Source organism: Scyliorhinus torazame, chromosome 20 (genome assembly GCF_047496885.1).
Source record: "Scyliorhinus torazame isolate Kashiwa2021f chromosome 20, sScyTor2.1, whole genome shotgun sequence".
NCBI classification, from domain to species: Eukaryota; Metazoa; Chordata; class Chondrichthyes; order Carcharhiniformes; family Scyliorhinidae; genus Scyliorhinus; species Scyliorhinus torazame.
In genome coordinates, this window is record NC_092726.1 from 81,108,114 (window position 1) to 81,131,677 (window position 23,564).

Here is a 23,564-nt window from a genome sequence, read left to right on the forward strand (position 1 = left end):
ACAGTGAGGGGAGTGAGAGTGGGAGACAGTGAGGGGAGTGAGAGTGGGAGACAGTGACGGGAGTGAGAGTGGGAGACAGTGAGGGGGTGAGAGTGGGAGACAGTGAGGGGTGAGAGAGAGGGAGACAGTGAGGGGTGTGAGAGTGGGAGACAGTGAGGGGAGGGAGAGTGGGAGACAGTGAGGGGAGTGAGAGTGGTAGACAGTGAGGGGAGTGAGAGTGGGAGACAGAGGGGAGTGAGAGTGGGAGACAGTGGGGGGAGTGAGTGTGGGAGACAGTGAGGGGAGTGAGAGTGGGAGACAGTGAGGGGAGTGAGAGTGGGAGACAGTGAGGGGAGTGAGAGTGGGAGACAGTGAGGGGAGTGAGAGTGGGTGACAGTGAGGGGTGTGAGTGTGGGAGACAGTGAGGGGAGTGTGAGTGGGAGACAGTGAGGGGAGTGAGAGTGGGAGACAGTGAGGGGAGTGAGAGTGGGAGACAGTGAGAGAGTGAGAGTGGGAGACAGTGAGGGGGTGAGAGTGGGAGACAGTGAGTGAGTGAGAGTGGGAGACAGTGAGGGGAGTGAGAGTGGGAGACAGTGAGGGGAGTGAGAGTGGAAGACAGTGAGGGGAGTGAGAGTGGGAGACAGTGAGGGGAGTGAGAGTGGGAGACCGTGAGGGGAGTGAGAGTGGAAGACAGTGAGGGGAGTGAGAGTGGGAGACAGTGAGGGGAGTGAGAGTGGAAGACAGTGAGGGGAGTGAGAGTGGGAGACAGTGAGGGGTGTGAGAGTGAGAGACAGTGAGGGGAGTGAGAGTGGGAGACAGTGAGGGGAGTGAGAGTGGGAGACCGTGAGGGGAGTGAGAGTGGGAGACAGTGAGGGGAGTGAGAGTGGGAGACAGTGAGGGGAGTGAGAGTGGGAGACAGTGAGGGGAGTGAGAGTGGGAGACAGTAAGATGTGTGAGAGTGGGAGACAGTGAGGGGAGTGATAGTGGGAGACAGTGAGGGCTGTGAGAGTGTGAGACAGTGAGAGGAGTGAGTGTGGGAGACAGTGAGGGGTGAGAGAGAGGGAGACAGTGAGGGGTGTGAGAGTGGGAGACAGTGAGGGGAGGGAGAGTGGGAGACAGTGAGGGGAGTGAGAGTGGGAGACAGTGAGGGGAGTGAGAGTGGGAGACAGAGGGGAGTGAGAGTGGGAGACAGTGAGGGGAGTGAGTGTGGGAGACAGTGAGGGGAGTGAGAGTGGGAGACAGTGAGGGGAGTGAGAATGGGAGACAGTGAGGGGAGTGAGAGTGGGAGACAGTGAGGGGAGTGAGAGTGGGATACAGTGAAGGGAGTGAGAGTGGGTGACAGTGAGGGGAGTGAGAGTGGGAGACAGTGAGGGGAGTGAGATTGGGAGACAGTGAGGGGAGTGAGAGAGGGAGACAGTGAGGGGAGTGAGAGTGGGAGACAGTGAGAGAGTGAGAGTGGGAGACTGTGAGGGGGTGAGGGTGGGAGACAGTGAGTGAGTGAGTGTGGGAGACAGTGAGGGGAGTGAGAGTGGGAGACAGTGAGGGGAGTGAGTGTGAGACAGTTAGGGGAGTGAGAGTGGGAGACAGTTAGGGGAGTGAGAGTGAGAGACAGTGAGGGCTGTGAGAGTGTGAGACAGTGAGAGGAGTGAGTGTGGGAGACAGTGAGGGGTGAGAGAGAGGGAGACAGTGAGGGGTGTGAGAGTGGGAGACAGTGAGGGGAGGGAGAGTGGGAGACAGTGAGGGGAGTGAGAGTGGGAGACAGTGAGGGGAGTGAGAGTGGGAGACAGAGGGGAGTGAGAGTGGGAGACAGTGAGGGGAGTGAGTGTGGGAGACAGTGAGGGGAGTGAGAGTGGCAGACAGTGAGGGGAGTGAGAGTGGGAGACAGTGAGGGGAGTGAGAGTGGGAGACAGTGAGGGGAGTGAGAGTGGGAGACAGTGAGGGGAGAGTGGGTGACAGTGAGGGGTGTGCGAGTGGGAGACAGTGAGGGGAGTGAGAGTGGGAGACAGTGAGGGGAGTGAGAGTGGGAGACAGTGAGAGAGTGAGAGTGGGAGACAGTGAGGGGGTGAGAGTGGGAGACAGTGAGTGAGTGAGAGTGGGAGACAGTGAGGGGAGTGAGAGTGGGAGACAGTGAGGGGAGTGAGAGTGGGAGACAGTTAGGGGAGTGAGAGTGGGAGACAGTGAGGGGAGTGAGAGTGGGAGACAGTGAGGGGATTGAGAGTGGGAGACAGTGAGGGGAGTGAGAGTGGGAGACAGTGAGGGGAGTGAGACTGGGAGACAGTGAGGTGAGTGAGAGTGGGAGACAGTGAGGGGTGTGAGAGTGTGAGACAGTGAAGGGAGTGAGTGTGGGAGACAGTGAGGGGTGAGAGAGAGGGAGACAGTGAGGGGTGTGAGAGTGGGAGACAGTGAGGGGAGCGAGAGTGGGAGACAGTGAGGGGAGTGAGAGTGGGAGACAGTGAGGGGTGTGAGAGTGGGAGACAGTGAGGGGAGTGAGAGTGGGAGACAGTGAGGGGAGGAGTGAGAGTGGGAGACAGAGAGGGGAGTGAGAGTGGGAGACAGTGAGGGGAGTGAGAGTGGGAGACAGTGTGGGGAGTGAGAGTGGGAGACAGTGAGGGGAGTGAGAGTGGGAGACAGTGAGGGGAGTGAGAGTTGGAGACAGTGAGGGGAGTGAGAGTGGGAGACAGTGAGGGGAGTGAGAGTGGGAGACAGTGAGGTGAGATAGAGTGGGAGTCAGTGAGGGGAGTGAGAGTGGGAGACAGTGAGATGTGTGAGAGTAGGAGACAGTGAGGGGAGTGAGAGTGGGAGACAGTGAGGGGAGCGAGAGTGGGGGACAGTGAGGGGAGAGAGAGTGGGAGACAGTGAGGGGAGTGAGACTGGGAGACAGTGAGGGGAGTGAGAGTGGGAGACAGTGAGGGGAGTGAGAGTGGAAGACAGTGAGGGGAGTGAGAGTGGGAGACAGTGAGGGGAGTGAGAGTGGGAGACCGTGAGGGGAGTGAGATTGGGAGACAGTGAGGGGAGTGAGAGTGGGAGACAGTGAGGGGAGTGAGAGTGGGAGACAGTGAGGGGAGTGAGATTGTGAGACAGTAAGATGTGTGAGAGAGGGAGACAGTGAGGAGTGTGAGAGTGGGTAACAGAGAGGGTTTGAGTGGGAGACAGTGAGGGGAGTGAGAGTGGGAGACAGTGAGGGGAGTGAGAGTGGGAGACAGTGAGGGGGTGAGAGTGCGAGACAGTGAGGGTAGTGAGAGTGAGAGACAGTGAGGGGATTGAGAGTGGGAGAGAGTGAGGGGAGTGAGAGTGGGAGACAGTGAAGGGAGTGAGAGTGGGAGACAGTGAGGGGAGTGAGAGTGGGAGACAGTTAGGGGAGTGAGAGTGGGAGACAGTGAGGGGAGTGAGAGTGGGAGACAGTGAGGGGAGTGATAGTGGGAGACAGTGAGGGGTGTGAGAGTGTGAGACAGTGAGAGTAGTGAGTGTGGGAGACAGTGAGGGGTGAGAGAGAGGGAGACAGTGAGGGGTGTGAGAGTGGGAGACAGTGAGGGTAGTGAGACTGGGAGACAGTGAGGGGAGTGAGAGTGGGAGACAGTGAGGGGATTGAGAGTGGGAGACAGTGAGGGGAGTGAGAGTGGGAGACAGTGAGGGGAGTGAGACTGGGAGACAGTGAGGTGAGTGAGAGTGGGAGACAGTGAGGGGTGTGAGAGTGTGAGACAGTGAGGGGAGTGAGTGTGGGAGACAGTGAGTTGTGAGAGAGAGGGAGACAGTGAGGGGTGTGAGAGTGGGAGACAGTGAGGGGAGTGAGACTGGGAGACAGTGAGGGGAGTGAGAGTGGGAGACAGTGAGGGGATTGAGAGTGGGAGACAGTGAGGGGAGTGAGAGTGGGAGACAGTGAGGGGAGTGAGACTGGGAGACAGTGAGGTGAGTGAGAGTGGGAGACAGTGAGGGGTGTGAGAGTGTGAGACAGTGAGGGGAGTGAGTGTGGGAGAAAGTGAGGGGTGAGAGAGAGGGAGAAAGTGAGGGGTGTGAGAGTGGGAGACAGGGAGGGGAGTGATAGTGGGAGACAGTGAGGGATGTGAGAGTGTGAGACAGTGAGAGGAGTGAGTGTGGGAGACAGTGAGGGGTGAGAGAGAGGGAGACAGTGATGGGTGTGAGAGTGGGAGACAGTGAGGGGAGTGAGAGTGGGAGACAGTGAGGGGAGTGAGAGTGGGAGACAGTGAGAGAGTCAGAGTGGGAGACAGTGAGGGGGTGAGAGTGGGAGACAGTGAGGGGAGTGAGAGTGGGAGACAGTGAGGGGAGTGAGAGTGGGAGACAGTTAGGGGAGTGAGAGTGGGAGACAGTGAGGGGAGTGAGACTGGGAGACAGTGAGGTGAGTGAGAGGGGGAGACAGTGAGGGGTGTGAGAGTGTGAGACAGTGAGGGGAGTGAGTGTGGGAGACAGTGAGGGGTGAGAGAGAGGGAGACAGTGAGGGGTGTGAGAGTGGGAGACAGTGAGGGGAGTGAGAGTGGGAGACAGTGAGGGGAGTGAGAGTGGGAGACAGTGAGGGGTGTGAGAGTGGGAGACAGTGAGGGGAGTGAGAGTGGGAGACAGTGAGGGGAGTGAGAGTTGGAGACAGTGAGGGGAGTGAGAGTGGGACACAGTGAGGGGAGTGAGAGTGGGAGACAGTGAGGTGAGATAGAGTGGGAGTCAGTGAGGGGAGTGAGAGTGGGAGACAGTGAGATGTGTGAGAGTAGGAGACAGTGAGGGGAGTGAGAGTGGGAGACAGTGAGGGGAGCGAGAGTGGGGGACAGTGAGGGGAGAGAGAGTGGGAGACAGTGAGGGGAGTGAGACTGGGAGACAGTGAAGGGAGTGAGAGTGGGAGACAGTGAGGGGAGTGAGAGTGGAAGACAGTGAGGGGAGTGAGAGTGGGAGACAGTGAGGGGAGTGAGAGTGGGAGACCGTGAGGGGAGTGAGATTGGGAGACAGTGAGGGGAGTGAGAGTGGGAGACAGTGAGGGGAGTGAGAGTGGGAGACAGTGAGGGGAGTCAGAGTGGGAGACAGTAAGATGTGTGAGAGAGTGAGACAGTGAGGAGTGTGAGAGTGGGTAACAGAGAGGGTTTGAGTGGGAGACAGTGAGGGGAGTGAGAGTGGGAGACAGTGAGGGGAGTGAGAGTGGGAGACAGTGAGGGGGTGAGAGTGGGAGACAGTGAGGGTAGTGAGAGTGAGAGAAAGTGAGGGGAGTGAGAGTGGGAGAGAGTGAGGGGAGTGAGAGTGGGAGACAGTGAAGGGAGTGAGAGTGGGAGACAGTGAGGGGAGTGAGAGTGGGAGACAGTTAGGGGAGTGAGAGTGGGAGACAGTGAGGGGAGTGAGAGTGGGAGACAGTGAGGGGAGTGATAGTGGGAGAAAGTGAGGGGTGTGAGAGTGTGAGACAGTGAGAGGAGTGAGTGTGGGAGACAGTGAGGGGTGAGAGAGAGGGAGACAGTGAGGGGTGTGAGAGTGGGAGACAGTGAGGGGAGTGAGACTGGGAGACAGTGAGGGGAGTGAGAGTGGGAGACAGTGAGGGGATTGAGATTGGGAGACAGTGAGGGGAGTGAGAGTGGGAGACAGTGAGGTGAGTGAGACTGGGAGACAGTGAGGTGAGTGAGAGTGGGAGACAGTGAGGGGTGTGAGAGTGTGAGACAGTGAGGGGAGTGAGTGTGGGAGACAGTGAGTTGTGAGAGAGAGGGAGACAGTGAGGGGTGTGAGAGTGGGAGACAGTGAGGGGAGTGAGACTGGGAGACAGTGAGGGGAGTGAGAGTGGGAGACAGTGAGGGGATTGAGAGTGGGAGACAGTGAGGGGAGTGAGAGTGGGAGACAGTGAGGGGAGTGAGACTGGGAGACAGTGAGGTGAGTGAGAGTGGGAGACAGTGAGGGGTGTGAGAGTGTGAGACAGTGAGGGGAGTGAGTGTGGGAGAAAGTGAGGGGTGAGAGAGAGGGAGACAGTGAGGGGTGTGAGAGTGGGAGACAGGGAGGGGAGTGATAGTGGGAGACAGTGAGGGATGTGAGAGTGTGAGACAGTGAGAGGAGTGAGTGTGGGAGACAGTGAGGGGTGAGAGAGAGGGGGACAGTGAGGGGTGTGAGAGTGGGAGACAGTGAGGGGAGTGAGACTGGGAGACAGTGAGGGGAGTGAGAGTGGGAGACAGTGAGGGGAGTGAGAGTGGGAGACAATGAGGGATCAGAGAGTTAGAGACAGTGAAGAGAGTGAGAGTGGGAGACAGTGAGGGGAGTGAGAGTGGGAGACAGTGAGGGGAGTGAGTGTGGGAGACAGTTAGGGGAGTGAGAGTGGGAAACAGTGAGGGGAGTGAGAGTGGGAGACAGTGAGGGGAGTGATAGTGGGAGACAGTGAGGGGTGTGAGAGTGTGAGACAGTGAGAGGAGTGAGTGTGGGAGACAGTGAGGGGTGAGAGAGAGGGAGACAGTGAGGGGTGTGAGAGTGGGAGACAGTGAGGGGAGTGAGACTGGGAGACAGTGAGGGGAGTGAGAGTGGAAGACAGTGAGGGGAGTGAGACTGGGAGACAATGAGGGGTGAGAGAGTGGGAGACAGTGAAGAGAGTGAGAGTGGGAGACATTGAGGGGAGTGAGAGTGGTAGACAGTGAGGGGAGTGAGAGTGGGAGGCAGTGAGGGAAGTGAGAGTTGGAGACAGTAAGATGTGTGAGAGAGGGAGACAGTGAGGAGTGTGAGAGTGGGTAACAGAGAGGGTTTGAGTGGGAGACAGTGAGGGGAGTGAGAGTGGGAGAGAGTGAGGGGAGTGAGAGTGAGAGACAGTGAGGGGAGTGAGAGTGGGAGAGAGTGAGGGGAGTGAGAGTGGGAGACAGTGAAGGGAGTGAGAGTGGGAGACAGTGAGGGGAGTGAGAGTGGGAGACTTTTAGGGGAGTGAGAGTGGGAGACAGTGAGGGGAGTGAGAGTGGGAGACAGTGAGGGGAGTGAGACTGGGAGACAGTGAGGGGAGTGAGAGTGGGAGACAGTGAGGGGATTGAGAGTGGGAGACAGGGAGGGGAGTGATAGTGGGAGACAGTGAGGGGTGTGAGAGTGTGAGACAGTGAGAGGAGTGAGTGTGGGAGACAGTGAGGGGTGAGAGAGAGGGAGACAGTGAGGGGTGTGAGAGTGGGAGACAGTGAGGGGAGTGAGACTGGGAGACAGTGAGGGGAGTGAGAGTGGGAGACAGTGAGGGGAGTGAGAGTGGGAGACAATGAGGGGTGAGAGAGTTGGAGACAGTGAAGAGAGTGAGAGTGGGAGACAGTGAGGGGATTGAGAGTGGGAGACAGTGAGGGGAGTGAGAGTGGGAGACAGTTAGGGGAGTGAGAGTGGGAGACAGTGAGGGGAGTGAGAGTGGGAGTCAGTGAGGGGAGTGATAGTGGGAGACAGTGAGGGGTGTGAGAGTGTGAGACAGTGAGAGGAGTGAGTGTGGGAGACAGTGAGGGGTGAGACAGAGGGAGACAGTGAGGGGTGTGAGAGTGGGAGACAGTGAGGGGAGTGAGACTGGGAGACAGTGAGGGGAGTGAGAGTGGGAGACAGTGAGGGGAGTGAGAGTGGGAGACAATGAGGGGTGAGAGAGTGGGAGACAGTGAAGAGAGTGAGAGTGGGAGACATTGAGGGGAGTGAGAGTGGGAGACAGTGAGGGGAGTGAGAGTGGGAGGCAGTGAGGGAAGTGAGAGTGGGAGACAGTAAGATGTGTGAGAGAGGGAGACAGTGAGGAGTGTGAGAGTGGGTAACAGAGGGGGTTTGAGTGGGAGACAGTGAGGGGAGTGAGAGTAGGAGACAGTGAGGGGAGTGAGAGTGGGAGACAGTGAGGGGAGTGAGAGTGGGAGACAGTGAAGGGAGTTAGAGTGGGAGACAGTGAGGGGAGTGAGAGTGGGAGACAGTGAGGGGAGTGAGAGTGGGAGACAGTGAGGGTAGTGAGAGTGAGAGACAGTGAGGCGAGTGAGAGTGGGAGAGAGTGAGGGGAGTGAGAGTGAGAGACAGTGAGGGGAGTGAGAGTGGGAGAGAGTGAGGGGAGTGAGAGTGGGAGACAGTGAAGGGAGTGAGAGTGGGAGACAGTGAGGGGAGTGAGAGTGGGAGACAGTTAGGGGAGTGAGAGTGGGAGACAGTGAGGGGAGTGAGAGTGGGAGACAGTGAGGGGAGTGAGAGTGGGAGACAGTGAGGGGAGTGAGAGTGAGAGACAGTGAGGGGAGTGAGATGGGAAACAGTGAGGGGAGTGAGACTGGGAGACAGTGAGGTGAATGAGAGAGGGAGACAGTGAGGGGTGTGAGAGTGTAAGACAGTGAGAGGAGTGAGTGTGGGAGACAGTGAGGGGTGAGAGAGAGGGCGACAGTGAGGGGTGTGAGAGTGGGAGACAGTGAGGGGAGTGAAAGTGGGAGACAGTGAGGGGAGTGAGAGTGGGAGACACTAAGGGGTGAGAGAGTGGGAGACAGTGAGGGGAGTGAGAGTGGGCGACAGTGAGCGGAGTGAGAGTGGGAGACAGTGAGGGGAGTGAGAGTGGGAGACAGTGAGGGGAGTGAGAGTTGGAGACAGTGAGGGGAGTGAGAGTGGGAGGCAGTGAGGTGAGTGAGAGTGGGAGACAGTGAGATGTGTGAGAGTAGGAGACAGTGAGGGGAGTGAGATTGGGAGACAGTGAGGGGAGCGAGAGTGGGAGACAGTGAGGTGAGTGAGAGTGGGAGACAGTGAGGGGAGTGAGACTGGGAGACAGTTGGGGAGTTAGAGTGGGAGACAGTGAGGGGAGTGAGAGTGGAAGACAGTGAGGGGAGTGAGAGTGGGAGACAGTGAGGGAAGTGAGAGTGGGAGACAGTGACGGGAGTGAGAGTGGGAGACAGTGAGGGGAGTGAGAGTGGGAGACAGTGAGGGGAGTGAGAGTGGGAGACAGTGAGGGGAGTGAGAGTGGGAGACAGTAAGATGTGTGAGAGAGGGAGACAGTGAGGAGTGTGAGAGTGGGTAACAGAGAGGGTTTGAGTGGGAGACAGTGAGGGGAGTGAGAGTAGGAGACAGTGAGGGGAGTGAGAGTGGGAGACAGTGAGGGGAGTGAGAGTGGGAGACAGTGAGGGGAGTGAGTGTGGGAGACAGTTTGGGGAGTGAGAGTGGGAGACAGTGAGGGGAGTGAGAGTGGGAGACAGTGAGTGGATTGAGAGTGGGAGACAGTGAGGGGAGTGAGAGTGGGAGACAGTGAGGGGAGTGAGAGTGGGAGACAGTAAGATGTGTGAGAGAGGGAGACAGTGAGGGGTGTGAGAGTGTGAGACAGTGAGGGGAGTGAGTGTGGGAGACAGTGAGGGGTGAGAGAGAGGGAGACAGTGAGGGGTGTGAGAGTGGGAGACAGTGAGGGGAGTGAGAGTGGGAAACAGTGAGGGGAGTGAGAGTGGGAGACAGTGAGGGGTGTGAGAGTGGGAGACAGTGAGGGGAGTGAGAGTGGGAGACAGTGAGGGGAGGAGTGAGAGTGGGAGACAGAGAGGGGAGTGAGAGTGGGAGACAGTGAGGGGAGTGAGAGTGGGAGACAGTGAGGGGAGTGAGAGTGGGAGACAGTGAGGGGAGTGAGAGTGGGAGACAGTGAGGGGAGTGATAGTGGGAGACAGTGAGGGGTGTGAGAGTGTGAGACAGTGAGAGGAGTGAGTGTGGGAGACAGTGAGGGGTGAGAGAGAGGGAGACAGTGAGAGGTGTGAGAGTGGGAGACAGTGAGGGGAGTGAGAGTGGGAGACAGTGAGGGGAGTGAGAGTGGGAGACAGTGAGGGGAGTGAGAGTGGAACACAGTGAGGGGTGTGACAGCGGGAGATAGTGAGGAGAGTGAGAGTGGGAGACAGTGAGGGGAGTGAGAGTGGGAGACAGTGAGGGGAGTGAGAGTGGGAGACAGTGAGGGGTGTGAGAGTTGGGAGACAGTGAGGGGAGTGAGAGTGGGAGACAGTGAGTGGAGTGGGAGTGTGAGACAGTGAGGGTTGTGAGAGTGTGAGACAGTGAGGGGAGTGAGAGTGGGAGACAGTGAGGGGAGTGAGAGTGGGAGACAGTGAGGGGAGTGAGAGTTGGGAGACAGTGAGGGGGGTGAGAGTGGGAGACAGTAAGGGGAGTGAGAGTGGAAGACAGTGAGGGGCGTGAGAGTGGGAGACAGTGAGGGGAGTGAGAGTGGGAGACAGTGAGGGGAGTGAGAGTGGGAGACAGTAAGGGGAGTGAGAGTGGGAGACAGTGAGGGGAGTGAGAGTGGGTAACAGAGAGGGTTTGAGTGGGAGACAGTGAGGGGAGTGAGAGTGGGAGAGAGTGAGGGGAGTGAGAGTGAGAGACAGTGAGGGGAGTGAGAGTGGGAGAGAGTGAGGGGAGTGAGAGTGGGAGACAGTGAAGGGAGTGAGAGTGGGAGACAGTGAGGGGAGTGAGAGTGGGAGACTTTTAGGGGAGTGAGAGTGGGAGACAGTGAGGGGAGTGAGAGTGGGAGACAGTGAGGGGAGTGAGACTGGGAGACAGTGAGGGGAGTGAGAGTGGGAGACAGTGAGGGGATTGAGAGTGGGAGACAGGGAGGGGAGTGATAGTGGGAGACAGTGAGGGGTGTGAGAGTGTGAGACAGTGAGAGGAGTGAGTGTGGGAGACAGTGAGGGGTGAGAGAGAGGGAGACAGTGAGGGGTGTGAGAGTGGGAGACAGTGAGGGGAGTGAGACTGGGAGACAGTGAGGGGAGTGAGAGTGGGAGACAGTGAGGGGAGTGAGAGTGGGAGACAATGAGGGGTGAGAGAGTTGGAGACAGTGAAGAGAGTGAGAGTGGGAGACAGTGAGGGGATTGAGAGTGGGAGACAGTGAGGGGAGTGAGAGTGGGAGACAGTTAGGGGAGTGAGAGTGGGAGACAGTGAGGGGAGTGAGAGTGGGAGTCAGTGAGGGGAGTGATAGTGGGAGACAGTGAGGGGTGTGAGAGTGTGAGACAGTGAGAGGAGTGAGTGTGGGAGACAGTGAGGGGTGAGAGAGAGGGAGACAGTGAGGGGTGTGAGAGTGGGAGACAGTGAGGGGAGTGAGACTGGGAGACAGTGAGGGGAGTGAGAGTGGGAGACAGTGAGGGGAGTGAGAGTGGGAGACAATGAGGGGTGAGAGAGTGGGAGACAGTGAAGAGAGTGAGAGTGGGAGACATTGAGGGGAGTGAGAGTGGGAGACAGTGAGGGGAGTGAGAGTGGGAGGCAGTGAGGGAAGTGAGAGTGGGAGACAGTAAGATGTGTGAGAGAGGGAGACAGTGAGGAGTGTGAGAGTGGGTAACAGAGGGGGTTTGAGTGGGAGACAGTGAGGGGAGTGAGAGTAGGAGACAGTGAGGGGAGTGAGAGTGGGAGACAGTGAGGGGAGTGAGAGTGGGAGACAGTGAAGGGAGTTAGAGTGGGAGACAGTGAGGGGAGTGAGAGTGGGAGACAGTGAGGGGAGTGAGAGTGGGAGACAGTGAGGGTAGTGAGAGTGAGAGACAGTGAGGCGAGTGAGAGTGGGAGAGAGTGAGGGGAGTGAGAGTGAGAGACAGTGAGGGGAGTGAGAGTGGGAGAGAGTGAGGGGAGTGAGAGTGGGAGACAGTGAAGGGAGTGAGAGTGGGAGACAGTGAGGGGAGTGAGAGTGGGAGACAGTTAGGGGAGTGAGAGTGGGAGACAGTGAGGGGAGTGAGAGTGGGAGACAGTGAGGGGAGTGAGAGTGGGAGACAGTGAGGGGAGTGAGAGTGAGAGACAGTGAGGGGAGTGAGATGGGAAACAGTGAGGGGAGTGAGACTGGGAGACAGTGAGGTGAATGAGAGAGGGAGACAGTGAGGGGTGTGAGAGTGTAAGACAGTGAGAGGAGTGAGTGTGGGAGACAGTGAGGGGTGAGAGAGAGGGCGACAGTGAGGGGTGTGAGAGTGGGAGACAGTGAGGGGAGTGAAAGTGGGAGACAGTGAGGGGAGTGAGAGTGGGAGACACTAAGGGGTGAGAGAGTGGGAGACAGTGAGGGGAGTGAGAGTGGGCGACAGTGAGCGGAGTGAGAGTGGGAGACAGTGAGGGGAGTGAGAGTGGGAGACAGTGAGGGGAGTGAGAGTTGGAGACAGTGAGGGGAGTGAGAGTGGGAGGCAGTGAGGTGAGTGAGAGTGGGAGACAGTGAGATGTGTGAGAGTAGGAGACAGTGAGGGGAGTGAGATTGGGAGACAGTGAGGGGAGCGAGAGTGGGAGACAGTGAGGTGAGTGAGAGTGGGAGACAGTGAGGGGAGTGAGACTGGGAGACAGTTGGGGAGTTAGAGTGGGAGACAGTGAGGGGAGTGAGAGTGGAAGACAGTGAGGGGAGTGAGAGTGGGAGACAGTGAGGGAAGTGAGAGTGGGAGACAGTGACGGGAGTGAGAGTGGGAGACAGTGAGGGGAGTGAGAGTGGGAGACAGTGAGGGGAGTGAGAGTGGGAGACAGTGAGGGGAGTGAGAGTGGGAGACAGTAAGATGTGTGAGAGAGGGAGACAGTGAGGAGTGTGAGAGTGGGTAACAGAGAGGGTTTGAGTGGGAGACAGTGAGGGGAGTGAGAGTAGGAGACAGTGAGGGGAGTGAGAGTGGGAGACAGTGAGGGGAGTGAGAGTGGGAGACAGTGAGGGGAGTGAGTGTGGGAGACAGTTTGGGGAGTGAGAGTGGGAGACAGTGAGGGGAGTGAGAGTGGGAGACAGTGAGTGGATTGAGAGTGGGAGACAGTGAGGGGAGTGAGAGTGGGAGACAGTGAGGGGAGTGAGAGTGGGAGACAGTAAGATGTGTGAGAGAGGGAGACAGTGAGGGGTGTGAGAGTGTGAGACAGTGAGGGGAGTGAGTGTGGGAGACAGTGAGGGGTGAGAGAGAGGGAGACAGTGAGGGGTGTGAGAGTGGGAGACAGTGAGGGGAGTGAGAGTGGGAAACAGTGAGGGGAGTGAGAGTGGGAGACAGTGAGGGGTGTGAGAGTGGGAGACAGTGAGGGGAGTGAGAGTGGGAGACAGTGAGGGGAGGAGTGAGAGTGGGAGACAGAGAGGGGAGTGAGAGTGGGAGACAGTGAGGGGAGTGAGAGTGGGAGACAGTGAGGGGAGTGAGAGTGGGAGACAGTGAGGGGAGTGAGAGTGGGAGACAGTGAGGGGAGTGATAGTGGGAGACAGTGAGGGGTGTGAGAGTGTGAGGCAGTGAGAGGAGTGAGTGTGGGAGACAGTGAGGGGTGAGAGAGAGGGAGACAGTGAGAGGTGTGAGAGTGGGAGACAGTGAGGGGAGTGAGAGTGGGAGACAGTGAGGGGAGTGAGAGTGGGAGACAGTGAGGGGAGTGAGAGTGGAACACAGTGAGGGGTGTGACAGCGGGAGATAGTGAGGAGAGTGAGAGTGGGAGACAGTGAGGGGAGTGAGAGTGGGAGACAGTGAGGGGAGTGAGAGTGGGAGACAGTGAGGGGTGTGAGAGTTGGGAGACAGTGAGGGGAGTGAGAGTGGGAGACAGTGAGTGGAGTGGGAGTGTGAGACAGTGAGGGTTGTGAGAGTGTGAGACAGTGAGGGGAGTGAGAGTGGGAGACAGTGAGGGGAGTGAGAGTGGGAGACAGTGAGGGGAGTGAGAGTTGGGAGACAGTGAGGGGGGTGAGAGTGGGAGACAGTAAGGGGAGTGAGAGTGGAAGACAGTGAGGGGCGTGAGAGTGGGAGACAGTGAGGGGAGTGAGAGTGGGAGACAGTGAGGGGAGTGAGAGTGGGAGACAGTAAGGGGAGTGAGAGTGGGAGACAGTGAGGGGAGTGAGAGTGGGAGACAGTAAGATGTGTGAGAGGGGGAGACAGTGAGGAGTGTGAGAGTGGGTAACAGAGAGGGTTTGAGTGGGAGATAGTGAGGGGAGTGAGAGTAGGAGACAGTGAGGGGAGTGAGAGTGGGAGACAGTGAGGGGAGTGAGAGTGGGAGACAGTGAGAGGAGTTAGAGTGGGAGACAGTGAGGGGAGTGTGAGAGAGGGAGACAGTGAGGTGTGTGAGTGGATAACAGAGAGGGTTTGTGTGGGAGACAGTGAGGGGAGTGAGAGTAGGAGACAGCGAGGGGAGTGAGAGTGGGAGACAGTGAGGGGAGTGAGAGTGGGAGACAGAGAAGGGAGTTAGAGTGGGAGACAGTGAGGGGAGTGAGAGTGGGAGACAGTGAGGGGAGTGAGAGTGGGAGACAGTGAGGGAAGTGAGAGTAGGAGACAGTGAGGGGAGTGAGAGTGGGAGACAGTGAGGGGAGTGAGATTGTGAGACAGTGAGGAGAGCGAGAATGAGAGACAGTGAGGGGAGTGAGAGTATGAGACAGTGAGGGGAGTGAGAGTGGGAGACAGTGAGGGGAGTGAGAGTGGGAGACAGTGAGGGGAGTGAGAGTGGGAGACAGTGAGGGGAGTGAGAGTGGGAGACAGTGAGGGGAGTGAGAGTGGGAGACAGTGAGGGGAGTGAGAGTGGGAGACAGTGAGGGGAGTGAGAGTGGGAGACAGTGAGGGGAGTGAGAGTGGGAGACAGTGAAGGGAGTGAGAGTGAGAGGCAGTGAGGGGATGAGAGTGGGAGGCAGTGAGGGGAGTGTGAGTGGGAGACAGTGAGGGGAGTGAGAGTGGGAGACAGAGGGGAGTGAGAGTGGGAGACAGTGAGGGGAGTGAGTGTGGGAGACAGTGAGGGGAGTGAGAGTGGGAGACAGTGAGGGGAGTGAGAGTGGAGACAGTGAGGGGAGTGAGAGTGGGAGACAGTGAGGGGAGTGAGAGTGGGAGACAGTGAGGGGAGTGAGAGTGGGAGACAGTGAGGGGGTGAGAGTGGGAGACAGTGAGGGGACTGAGAGTGGGAGACAGTGGGGGGAGTGAGAGTGGGAGACAGTGAGGGGAGTGAGTGTGGGAGACAGTGAGGTGAGTGAGAGTGGGAGATTTTGAGGGGAGTGAGACTGGGAGACAGTGAGGGGAGTGAGAGTGGGAGACAGTGAGGGGATTGAGAGTGGGAGACAGTGAGGGGAGTGAGAGTGGGAGACACTGAAGGGAGTGAGACTGGGAGACAGTGAGGTGAGTGAGAGTGGGAGACAGTGAGGGGTGTGAGAGTGTGAGACAGTGAGGGGAGTGAGTGTGGGAGAGAGTGAGGGGTGAGAGAGAGGGAGACAGTGAGGGGTGTGAGAGTGGGAGACAGTGAGGGGAGTGAGACTGGGAGACAGTGAGGGGAGTGAGAGTGGGAGACAGTGAGGGGATTGAGAGTGGAGACAGTGAGGGGAGTGAGAGTGAGAGGCAGTGAGGTGAGTGAGAGTGGGAGACAGTGAGGGGTGTGAGAGTGTGAGACAGTGAGGGGAGTGAGTGTGGGAGAAAGTGAGGGGTGAGAGAAAGGGAGACAGTGAGGGGTGTGAGAGTGGGAGACAGGGAGGGGAGTGATAGTGGGAGACAGTGAGGGGTGTGAGAGTGTGAGACAGTGAGAGGAGTGAGTGTGGGAGACAGTGAGGGGTGAGAGAGAGGGAGACAGTGAGGGGTGTGAGAGTGGGAGACAGTGAGGGGAGTGAGACTGGGAGACAGTGAGGGGAGTGAGAGTGGGAGACAGTGAGGGGAGTGAGAGTGGGAGACAATGAGGGGTGAGAGAGTTGGAGACAGTGAAGAGAGTGAGAGTGGGAGACAGTGAGGGGAGTGAGAGTGGGAGACAGTGAGGGGAGTGAGAGTGGGAGACAGTGAGGGGAGTGAGAGTGGGAGACAGTGAGGGGAGTGAGAGTGGGAGACAGTGAAGGGAGTGAGAGTGAGAGGCAGTGAGGGGATGAGAGTGGGAGGCAGTGAGGGGAGTGTGAGTGGGAGACAGTGAGGGGAGTGAGAGTGGGAGACAGAGGGGAGTGAGAGTGGGAGACAGTGAGGGGAGTGAGAGTGGGAGACAGTGAGGGGAGTGAGAGTGGGAGACAGTGAGGGGAATGAGAGTGGGAGACAGTGAGGGGAGTGAGAGTGGGAGACAGTGAGGGGAGTGAGAGTGGGAGACAGTGAGGGGGTGAGAGTGGGAGACAGTGAGGGGAGTGAGAGTGGGAGACAGTGGGGGGAGTGAGAGTGGGAGAAAGTGAGGGGAGTGAGTGTGGGAGACAGTGAGGTGAGTGAGAGTGGGAGATTTTGAGGGGAGTGAGACTGGGAGACAGTGAGGGGAGTGAGAGTGGGAGACAGTGAGGGGATTGAGAGTGGGAGACAGTGAGGGGAGTGAGAGTGGGAGACAGTGAGGGGTGTGAGAGTGGGAGACAGTGAGGGGAGTGAGACTGGGAGACAGTGAGGGGAGTGAGAGTGGGAGACAGTGAGGGGATTGAGAGTGGAGACAGTGAGGGGAGTGAGAGTGGAGACAGTGAGGGGAGTGAGACTGGGAGACAGTGAGGGGAGTGAGACTGGGAGACAGTGAGGTGAGTGAGAGTGGGAGACAGTGAGGGGTGTGAGAGTGTGAGACAGTGAGGGGAGTGAGTGTGGGAGAAAGTGAGGGGTGAGAGAGAGGGAGACAGTGAGGGGTGTGAGAGTGGGAGACAGGGAGGGGAGTGATAGTGGGAGACAGTGAGGGGTGTGAGAATGTGAGACAGTGAGAGGAGTGAGTGTGGGAGACAGTGAGGGGTGAGAGAGAGGGAGACAGTGAGGGGTGTGAGAGTGGGAGACAGTGAGGGGAGTGAGACTTGGAGACAGTGAGGGGAGTGAGAGTGGGAGACAGTGAGGGGAGTGAGAGTGGGAGACAATGAGGGGTGAGAGAGTTGGAGGCAGTGAAGAGAGTGAGAGTGGGAGACAGTGAGGGGAGTGAGAGTGGGAGACAGTGAGGGGAGTGAGAGTGGGAGACAGTGAGGGGAGTGAGAGTGGGAGACAGTTAGGGGAGTGAGAGTGGGAGACAGTGAGGGGAGTGAGAGTGGGAGACAGTGAGGGGAGTGATAGTGGGAGACAGTGAGGGGTGTGAGAGTGTGAGACAGTGAGAGGAGTGAGTGAGGGAGACAGTGAGGGGTGAGAGAGAGGGAGACAGTGAGGGGTGTGAGAGTGGGAGACAGTGAGGGGAGTGAGACTGGGAGACAGTGAGGGGAGTGAGAGTGGGAGACAGTGAGGGGAGTGAGAGTGGGAGACAGTGAGGGGAGTGAGAGTGGGAGACAGTGAAGGGAGTTAGAGTGGGAGACAGTGAGGGGAGTGTGAGTGGGAGACAGTGAGGGGAGTGAGAGTGGGAGACAGTGAGAAGTGTGAGAGTAGGAGACAGTGAGGGGAGTGAGAGTGGGAGACAGTGAGGAGTGTGAGAGTGGGTAACAGAGAGGGTTTGAGTGGGAGACAGTGAGGGGAGTGAGAGTAGGAGACAGTGTGGGGAGTGAGAGTGGGAGACAGTGAGGGGAGTGAGAGTGGGAGACAGTGAAGGGAGTTAGAGTGGGAGACAGTGAGGGGAGTGTGAGTGGGAGACAGTGAGGGGAGTGAGAGTGGGAGACAGTGAGAAGTGTGAGAGTAGGAGACAGTGAGGGGAGTGAGAGTGGGAGACAGTGAGGGGAGTGAGAGTGGGAGACAGTGAGGGGAGTGAGAGTGGGAGACAGAGAAGGGAGTTAGAGTGGGAGACAGTGAGGGGAGTGAGAGTGGGAGACAGTGAGGGGAGTGAGAGTGGGAGACAGTGAGGGGAGTGAGAGTGGGAGACAGTGAGGGGGTGAGAGTGGGAGACAGTGAGGGGAGTGAGAGTGGGAGACAGTGGGGGGAGTGAGAGTGGGAGACAGTGAGGGGAGTGAGTGTGGGAGACAGTGAGGTGAGTGAGAGTGGGAAATTTTGAGGGGAGTGAGACTGGGAGACAGTGAGGGGAGTGAGAGTGGGAGACAGTGAGGGGATTGAGAGTGGGAGACAGTGAGGGGAGTGAGAGTGGGAGACACTGAGGGGAGTGAGACTGGGAGACAGTGAGGTGAGTGAGAGTGGGAGACAGTGAGGGGTGTGAGACAGTGAGGGGAGTGAGTGTGGGAGACAGTGAGGGGTGAGAGAGAGGGAGACAGTGAGGGGTGTGAGAGTGGGTGACAGTGAGGGGAGTGAGACTGGGAGACAGTGAGGGGAGTGAGAGTGGGAGACAGTGAGGGGATTGAGAGTGGAGACAGTGAGGGGAGTGAGAGTGGGAGACAGTGAGGGGAGTGAGACTGGGAGACAGTGAGGTGAGTGTGAGTGGGAGACAGTGAGGGGTGTGAGAGTGTGAGACAGTGAGGGGAGTGAGTGTGGGACAAAGTGAGGGGTGAGAGAGAGGGAGACAGTGAGGGGTGTGAGAGTGGGAGACAGGGAGGGGAGTGATAGTGGGAGACAGTGAGGGGTGTGAGAGTGTGAGACAGTGAGAGGAGTGAGTGTGGGAGACAGTGAGGGGTGAGAGAGAGGGAGACAGTGAGGGGTGTGAGAGTGGGAGACAGTGAGGGGAGTGAGACTGGGAGACAGTGAGGGGAGTGAGAGTGGGAGACAGTGAGGGGAGTGAGAGTGGGTGACAATGAGGGGTGAGAGAGTTGGAGACAGTGAAGAGAGTGAGAGTGGGAGACAGTGAGGGGAGTGAGAGTGGGAGACAGTGAGGGGAGTGAGAGTGGGAGACAGTGAGGGGAGTGAGAGTGGGAGACAGTGAGGGGAGTGAGAGTGGGAGACAGTGAAGGGAGTGAGAGTGAGAGGCAGTGAGGGGATGAGAGTGGGAGGCAGTGAGGGGAGTGTGAGTGGGAGACAGTGAGGGGAGTGAGAGTGGGAGACAGAGGGGAGTGAGAGTGGGAGACAGTGAGGGGAGTGAGTGTGGGAGACAGTGAGGGGAGTGAGAGTGGGAGACAGTGAGGGGAGTGAGAGTGGGAGACAGTGAGGGGAGTGAGAGTGGGAGACAGTGAGGGGAGTGAGAGTGGGAGACAGTGAGGGGAGTGAGAGTGGGAGACAGTGAGGGGGTGAGAGTGGGAGACAGTGAGGGGAGTGAGAGTGGGAGACAGTGCGGGGAGTGAGAGTGGGAGACAGTGAGGGGAGTGAGTGTGGGAGACAGTGAGGTGAGTGAGAGTGGGAGATTTTGAGGGGAGTGAGACTGGGAGACAGTGAGGGGAGTGAGAGTGGGAGACAGTGAGGGGATTGAGAGTGGGAGACAGTGAGGGGAGTGAGAGTGGGAGACAGTGAGGGGAGTGAGACTGGGAGACAGTGAGGTGAGTGAGAGTGGGAGACAGTGAGGGGTGTGAGAGTGTGAGACAGTGAGGCGAGTGAGTGTGGGAGACAGTGAGGGGTGAGAAAGAGGGAGACAGTGAGGGGTGTGAGAGTGGGAGACAGTGAGGGGAGTGAGAGTGGGAGACAGTGAGGGGAGTGAGACTGGGAGACAGTGAGGGGAGTGAGATTGGGAGACAGTGAGGGGATTGAGAGTGGAGACAGTGAGGGGAGTGAGAGTGGGAGACAGTGAGGGGAGTGAGACTGGGAGACAGTGAGGTGAGTGAGAGTGGGAGACAGTGAGGGGTGTGAGAGTGTGAGACAGTGAGGGGAGTGAGTGTGGGAGAAAGTGAGGGGTGAGAGAGAGGGAGACAGTGAGGGGTGTGAGAGTGGGAGACAGGGAGGGGAGTGATAGTGGGAGACAGTGAGGGGTGTGAGAGTGTGAGACAGTGAGAGGAGTGAGTGTGGGAGACAGTGAGGGGTGAGAGAGAGGGAGACAGTGAGGGGAGTGAGAGTGGGAGACAGTGAGGGGAGTGAGACTGGGAGACAGTGAGGGGAGTGAGAGTGGGAGACAGTGAGGGGAGTGAGAGTGGGAGACAATGAGGGGTGAGAGAGTTGGAGACAGTGAAGAGAGTGAGAGTGGGAGACTGAGGGGAGTGAGAGTGGGAGACAGTGAGGGGAGTGAGAGTGGGAGACAGTGAGGGGAGTGAGAGTGGGAGACAGTTAGGGGAGTGAGTGTGGGAGACAGTGAGGGGAGTGAGAGTGGGAGACAGTGAGGGGAGTGATAGTGGGAGACAGTGAGGGGTGTGAGAGTGTGAGACAGTGAGAGGAGTGAGTGTGGGAGACAGTGAGGGGTGAGAGAGAGGGAGACAGTGAGGGGTGTGAGAGTGCGAGACAGTGAGGGGAGTGAGACTGGGAGACAGTGAAGAGAGTGAGAGTGGGAGACATTGAGGGGAGTGAGAGTGGGAGACAGTGAGTGGAGTGAGAGTGGGAGGCAGTGAGGGAAGTGAGAGTGGGAGACAGTAAGATGTGTGAGAGAGGGAGACAGTGAGGAGTGTGAGAGTGGGTAACAGAGAGGGTTTGAGTGGGAGACAGTGAGGGGAGTGAGAGTAGGAGACAGTGAGGGGAGTGAGAGTGGGAGACAGTGAAGGGAGTTAGAGTGGGAGACAGTGAGGGGAGTGTGAGTGGGAGACAGTGAGGGGAGTGAGAGTGGGAGACAGTGAGAAGTGTGAGAGTAGGAGACAGTGAGGGGAGTGAGAGTGGGAGACAGTGAGGGGAGTGAGAGTGGGAGACAGTGAGGGGAGTGAGAGTGGGAGACAGAGAAGGGAGTTAGAGTGGGAGACAGTGAGGGGAGTGAGAGTGGGAGACAGTGAGGGGAGTGAGAGTGGGAGACAGTGAGGGAAGTGAGAGTCGGAGACAGTGAGGGGAGTGTGAGTGGGAGACAGTGAGGGGAGTGAGATTGTGAGACAGTGAGGAGAGCGAGAATGAGAGACAGTGAGGGGAGTGAGAGTATGAGATAGTGAGGGGAGTGAGAGTGGGAGACAGTGAGGGGAGTGAGAGTGGGAGACAGTGAGGGGAGTGAGAGTGGGAGACAGTGAGGGGAGTGAGAGTGGGAGACAGTGAGGGGATGAGAGTGGGAGGCAGTGAGGGGAGTGTGAGTGGGAGACAGTGAGGGGAGTGAGAGTGGGAGACAGAGGGGAGTGAGAGTGGGAGACAGTGAGGGGAGTGAGTGTGGGAGACAGTGAGGGGAGTGAGAGTGGGAGACAGTGAGGGGAGTGAGAGTGGGAGACAGTGAGGGGAGTGAGAGTGGGAGACAGTGAGGGGAGTGAGAGTGGGAGACAGTGAGGGGAGTGAGAGTGGGAGACAGTGAGGGGGTGAGAGTGGGAGACAGTGAGGGGAGTGAGAGTGGGAGACAGTGGGGGGAGTGAGAGTGGGAGACAGTGAGGGGAGTGAGTGTGGGAGACAGTGAGGTGAGTGAGAGTGGGAGATTTTGAGGGGAGTGAGACTGGGAGACAGTGAGGGGAGTGAGAGTGGGAGACATTGAGGGGATTGAGAGTGGGAGACAGTGAGGGGAGTGAGAGTGGGAGACAGTGAGGGGAGTGAGACTGGGAGACAGTGAGGTGAGTGAGAGTGGGAGACAGTGAGGGGTGTGAGAGTGTGAGACAGTGAGGGGAGTGAGTGTGGGAGACAGTGAGGGGTGAGAGAGAGAGAGGCAGTGAGGGGTGTGAGAGTGGGAGACAGTGAGGGGAGTGAGACTGGGAGACAGTGAGGGGAGTGAGAGTGGGAGACAGTGAGGGGATTGAGAGTGGAGACAGTGAGGGAAGTGAGAGTGGGAGACAGTGAGGGGAGTGAGACTGGGAGACAGTGAGGTGAGTGAGAGTGGGAGACAGTGAGGGGTGTGAGAGTGTGAGACAGTGAGGGGAGTGAGTGTGGGAGAAAGTGAGGGGTGAGAGAGAGGGAGACAGTGAGGGGTGTGAGAGTGGGAGACAGGGAGGGGAGTGATAGTGGGAGACAGTGAGGGGTGTGAGAGTGTGAGACAGTGAGAGGAGTGAGTGTGGGAGACAGTGAGGGGTGTGAGAGTGGGAGACAGTGAGGGGAGTGAGACTGGGAGACAGTGAGGGGAGTGAGAGTGGGAGACAGTGAGGGGAGTGAGAGTGGGAGACAATGAGGGGTGAGAGAGTTGGAGACAGTGAAGAGAGTGAGAGTGGGAGACAGTGAGGGGAGTGAGAGTGGGAGACAGTGAGGGGAGTGAGAGTGGGAGACAGTTAGGGGAGTGAGAGTGGGAGACAGTGAGGGGAGTGAGAGTGGGAGACAGTGAGGGGAGTGATAGTGGGAGACAGTGAGGGGTGTGAGAGTGTGAGACAGTGAGAGGAGTGAGTGTGGGAGACAGTGAGGGGTGAGAGAGAGGGAGACAGTGAGGGGTGTGAGAGTGGGAGACAGTGAGGGGAGTGAGACTGGGAGACAGTGAGGGGAGTGAGAGTGGGAGACAGTGAGGGGAGTGAGAGTGGGAGACAATGAGGGGTGAGAGAGTGGGAGACAGTGAAGAGAGTGAGAGTGGGAGACATTGAGGGGAGTGAGAGTGGGAGACAGTGAGTGGAGTGAGAGTGGGAGGCAGTGAGGGAAGTGAGAGTGGGAGACAGTAAGATGTGTGAGAGAGGGAGACAGTGAGGAGTGTGAGAGTGGGTAACAGAGAGGGTTTGAGTGGGAGACAGTGAGGGGAGTGAGAGTAGGAGACAGTGAGGGGAGTGAGAGTGGGAGACAGTGAGGGGAGTGAGAGTGGGAGACAGTGAAGGGAGTTAGAGTGGGAGACAGTGAGGGGAGTGAGAGTGGGAGACAGTGAGGGGAGTGAGAGTGGGAGACAGTGAGGGATGTGAGAGTGAGAGACAGTGAGGGGAGTGAGAGTGGGAGAGAGTGAGGGGAGTGAGAGTGAGAGACAGTGAGTGGAGTGAGAGTGGGAGAGAGTGAGGGGAGTGAGAGTGGGAGACAGTGAAGGGAGTGAGAGTGGGAGACAGTGAGGGGAGTGAGAGTGGGAGACAGTTAGGGGAGTGAGAGTGGGAGACAGTGAGGGGAGTGAGAGTGGGAGACAGTGAGGGGAGTGAGAGTGGGAGACAGTGAGGGGAGTGAGAGTGAGAGACAGTGAGGGGAGTGAGATGGGAGACAGTGAGGGGAGTGAGACTGGGAGACAGTGAGGTGAATGAGAGAGGGAGACAGTGAGGGGTGTGAGAGTGTAAGACAGTGAGAGGAGTGATTGTGGGAGACAGTGAGGGGTGAGAGAGAGAGAGACAGTGAGGGGTGTGAGAGTGGGAGACAGTGAGGGGAGTGAAAGTGGGAGACAGTGAGGGGAGTGAGAGTGGGAGACACTGAGGGGTGAGAGAGTGGGAGACAGTGAGGGGAGTGAGAGTGGGAGACAGTGAGCGGAGTGAGAGTGGGAGACAGTGAGGGGAGTGAGAGTGGGAGACAGTGAGGGGAGTGAGAGTTGGAGACAGTGAGGGGAGTGAGAGTGGGAGACAGTGAGGGGAGTGAGAGTGGGAGACAGTGAGATGTGTGAGAGTAGGAGACAGTGAGGGGAGTGAGATTGGGAGACAGTGAGGGGAGCGAGAGTGGGAGACAGTGAGGTGAGTGAGAGTGGGAGACAGTGAGGGGAGTGAGAGTGGGAGACAGTGAGGGGAGTGAGAGTGGGAGACAGTTGGGGAGTTAGAGTGGGAGACAGTGAGGGGAGTGAGAGTGGAAGACAGTGAGGGGAGTGAGAGTGGGAGACAGTGAGGGGAGTGAGAGTGGGAGACAGTGACGGGAGTGAGAGTGGGAGACAGTGAGGGGAGTGAGAGTGGGAGACAGTGAGGGGAGTGAGAGTGGGAGACAGTGAGGGGAGTGAGAGTGGGAGACAGTAAGATGTGTGAGAGAGGGAGACAGTGAGGAGTGTGAGAGTGGGTAACAGAGAGGGTTTGAGTGGGAGACAGTGAGGGCAGTGAGAGTAGGAGACAGTGAGGGGAGTGAGAGTGGGAGACAGTGAGGGGAGTGAGAGAGGGAGACAGTGAGGGGAGTGAGAGTGGGAGACAGTTTGGGGAGTGAGAGTGGGAGACAGTGAGG

The 23,564-nt window shown here is 58.0% G+C and overlaps 1 long non-coding RNA gene across 1 annotated transcript in view; it reads right to left on the reverse strand.

Moving 5' to 3' along the window:
• Nucleotides 1-23,564, reverse strand: part of LOC140396761 (uncharacterized) — a 159,010-nt gene that overhangs the window by 85,321 nt on the left and 50,125 nt on the right. The gene's annotated exons all lie outside the window — the stretch shown is intronic.